Source organism: Pongo pygmaeus, chromosome X, assembly GCF_028885625.2.
Source record: "Pongo pygmaeus isolate AG05252 chromosome X, NHGRI_mPonPyg2-v2.0_pri, whole genome shotgun sequence".
Classification (NCBI taxonomy): Eukaryota; Metazoa; Chordata; class Mammalia; order Primates; family Hominidae; genus Pongo; species Pongo pygmaeus.
Window position 1 is genome coordinate 83980165 of NC_072396.2, and position 4007 is coordinate 83984171.

A 4007-nucleotide genomic window follows, 5' to 3' on the forward strand; every position below is an offset into this window, starting at 1 on the left:
AGAGGCTTTATTAGAAGAATAAGAACTATGAAAAAAGAAATTGTGAAGATAGCACAACGCTCAATATAGTTTTCTTGAAATTTAAACAGCTTCAGCAATAGCCTAGCAACTCTACAGATTATCTTATGTGAAATATGGAACAATGTGGTTTTTTTTTGTTTTTTTTTTTTACTTTAAGTTCTGGGATACACGTGCAGAACATGCAGGTTTGCAGGTTTGTTACATAGGTATACATGTGCCATGGCGGTTTGCTGCACCTATCAACCCGTCATCTAGGTTTTAAGCCCCACATGCATTAGGTATTTGTCCTAATGCTCTCCCTCAGCTTGCCCCCTACCCCCTGACAGGCCCCGGTCTTTAGTGTAAATGCTCTTACACTGAAAATGGTGCATTTTCTCTACATAATGTAAATTACCAGATGACTGAGGCTTGAAGTAAAATATATGATTACAATAGAAAGCCCAAATGATCCACCAACACTATCAAGATGGTTTATCCTTTAATATGCAAGGATAAGTTGTGCCTTGTCTGGCACTTCAAACTTTACCAGAAAGCATAGATACTTTCCACATTTACATAAAAATAGCCAACTTTAAATTTAGTAATAAATTATGGGAAATAACAAATGCAAGCCAAAAATATCCCTGTGTTTGTCCAATGATGTTTTGTTTGTAATATGCCAGTGAAATCATGGGTAATATTTTTTAACCACCATTTACTTATGTAGTATATTTTATCAAGTACTGTAACATAATTTTGTTATTGAGCATTAGTAGATAAGAGATTTGTTTACTTTGAAAACTATGACAATGATCCCACTAAGTTACTTGTATATTACCTAATTTCTGATTAGACTAGGTGATTGCTGCACTTTGCCCTCCCTCCACATTATTTCCAATGTCAAAACAAAGTAGAGACACATTATTCCTATAATTATATTCTCTTTTCTGCCCAAAGTGAGTATGGTCTCTATTAGGATTATCTAAAATTATCATCTACTTGCACCATTTCTTCAAAGGTAACACTTTTTTTAAAAAAATGTGAACGATCAGCGGGGCGCGGTGGCTCACACCTGTAATCCCAGCGCTTTGGGAGGCTGAGATGGTCGGATCACGATGTCAGGAGATCGAGACCGTCCTGGCTAACACGGTGAAACCCTGTCTCTACTAAAAATACAAAAAAAAAAAATAGCCAGGCGTGGTGGCGGGCGCCTGTAGTCCCAGCTACTCGGAGGCTGAGGCAGGAGAATGGCATGAACCCGGGAGGCGGAGCTTGCAGTGAGCCGAGATCGCGCCACTGCACTTCAGCCTGGGTGATAGAGTGAGACTCTGTCTCAAAAAAAAAAGAAAAAAAAATGTGAACAATCTTTACACATGTTTAAAAATAAAATTTTGTTTAAAGACATAAAAGATGAAGAGTAGCGTGCTATTCCCCATCATTCCTCACATTAAGTTCTATTACATAAAATGTTGCCCCTCTCAGCTGCTTCTATATTCCTCTCTTTATCCTATATTATTACAGAATTTTAATATCTAAACTCAACAGTTAGTTGCCATGGAAAGAATTACAACATTAAAATAACAAGATTAAAACAACACATTGAATCTTCTTTAGAATATGCATATACATAGGAAATGAACCCCACAATTTCTCAACACTGTAGTAAAGAGAGACTCTCTTCCCCCACATCCACGTGCGAGCATTCATGGGTGTGGCAAGTACTTAATATACATGCAGTGAAGGAAAATAACTTTCACAGTTTCAAAGGGAAACTGAAAAAATTGATATACATGAAAATTGTCTTAGGTTATAGCTAAAATAGTAAAACTTTCGTTTTCTAGGCACATAAGATGGTAATAAGACAAGGACTTGAATTTGAATTGAGAGGAATTTTCAACTAACATTATAGAAAAGTTTCAGAAAATGAGTCTTCTGAGAGTAGTGTCCTGGGAAGATAATTATCATATTCTTAGGGGTTTCTAATGCCTGGGTAGATTCTAAAAAAGACTCAAACTCCTTTAGTTCACCTCACGTGAACAATCTTTGCCTCTGAAAAAAAAAAAATGCTTTTTTTCAAAACTCACTCAGTGACCACTATCTCTGAAGAGGTGATTTTCTTCACCCACTCCAATGCCTAAATGAAGTAACTTTGAACAGCCCCACAGGGGAAACCCTTAGGGAAATTGCTAAGTGTGGCATTGTTTACTCCTTTCCAAGGACTCAGGCTCCTGTGCATTTGACTGTGCATCCTAGCACCACTACCACTTCGACCCCATCATTTTATTCAGCTCATACATGTGTATATCCTGATGTGATTCTCTTCCATGGGCTGTACTGAGTAAATCCCTCCATGAAAATATTAAAAGTGAATTCTGATAATGGCTTTCTTTTCTTAGATCATGTGAAATATCCAGAGTGAAGTCAGTAAAACTGGTGGAGTAAAGACTTCCAAAAAAATTTTTTTGAAAAGAACAGATGGAAAAAAATGTTAGAATTAATATTTTCAAAACTCTGAAAATTATCCAAAGTCTTGCAACAACACACAGAGAAAATATGGCTGAATTTTAGTTAGAACAGCAAGCTTTGTGGCATTTTCAGAGCAGTTGTAGGTTCACAGCAAAATTGAGCAGAAAGTACAGATATACATGTATGTTCTCACATGTCCCTTTTCCCTCACACACCCAGCCTCCCCTGCTATCAACATACCACACCAGAGTGATATATTTGTTACAAGCAATGAACCTACACTGACACAGCATTACCCAAAATCCAAAGATTATATTAGGGTTGACACTAGGTGTTGTACATTCTATGGGTTTTAACAAATGTATAATTACATGTATCCATCATTAAAATATTACACAGCTGCAGTGTCCTGAACTAACCTGTATGTTCTGCCTCTTCATCCCTACCTGCCCCCTAACCCCTGGCAACCACTGATCTTACTGTAACCATAGTTTTGCCTTCCAGAATTTCATATAGTTGAAATAATACAGTATGTAGCCTCTTCAGATTAATTTCACTAATAATCATGTATTTATGTTTTCTCCATGTCTTTTCATGATTTTATAGCTCCTTTTAAGTAAAGAATAATATGTCTAGATGTACCACAGTTTATTTATCCATTTACTTACTGAAGGGCCTATTGGTTGCTTCCAAGTTTTGGCAGCTATGAGTAAAGCTGCTATAAACATCTGTGTGCATGTTATGATGTAGCCATAAATTTTCAACTCATTTGAGTAAATACTAAGGAGAATGATTCCTGGGTCCTCTTATAAGAATATTTTTAAATTTTTAAGAAACTGCCAAACTGTCTTCCAAACTGGCTGTATCATTTTGCATTCCCATTAACAATGAATGAGACTTCCTGTTGCTACACATCCTCACCTGAAATTGGAGTATTTGGATTTTTTGCCTTCCTAATAAGTGTGTAGTGATATTTTGTTATTGTATTAATTTACAGCCCAGCAGAAAACATTTCCTTTGTCCCTACAAAGGAAACACCCAGCAGAAAACATTTCCTTATCTTTAAGCCTACCACTCACACTGCATGTACTGGTTACCCTCATCATTGCTTGTGTCAATCGTGTGGAAGGCAGTTCAGTTCGTTTGAAGCATTCATCTTCCTATGCAAAGCTGCCACATGGATAATTCAGTCTTGGTATTTTTCCTGAGAGCCACCTGCCACATATTTTCATGAGGTGGCAATGACCATACGCTTCTAGACCACTTCCTCACTACGCCCCATTCAGGACAGATACCGACAGTGCTCATTCCTCGTGGGACCCAACAGTTTTCCTTGTTTGACTGCTGAGTCCCCTTGATCAGGAAAAAATAACTCAAGCATTTCCATTGCTGGATTTTTGTGGGAGAATGAGGGACTGTGCAATAAGGAAGGCTTCTTCACTCTGAAAATCACTGAGCCCACTTCAGTGTGGTACTGGGACTAACCAGTCCAATTATTGTGCATTGATTTTTCCCTATTTCTTGGATTTTTAAATTTTCTA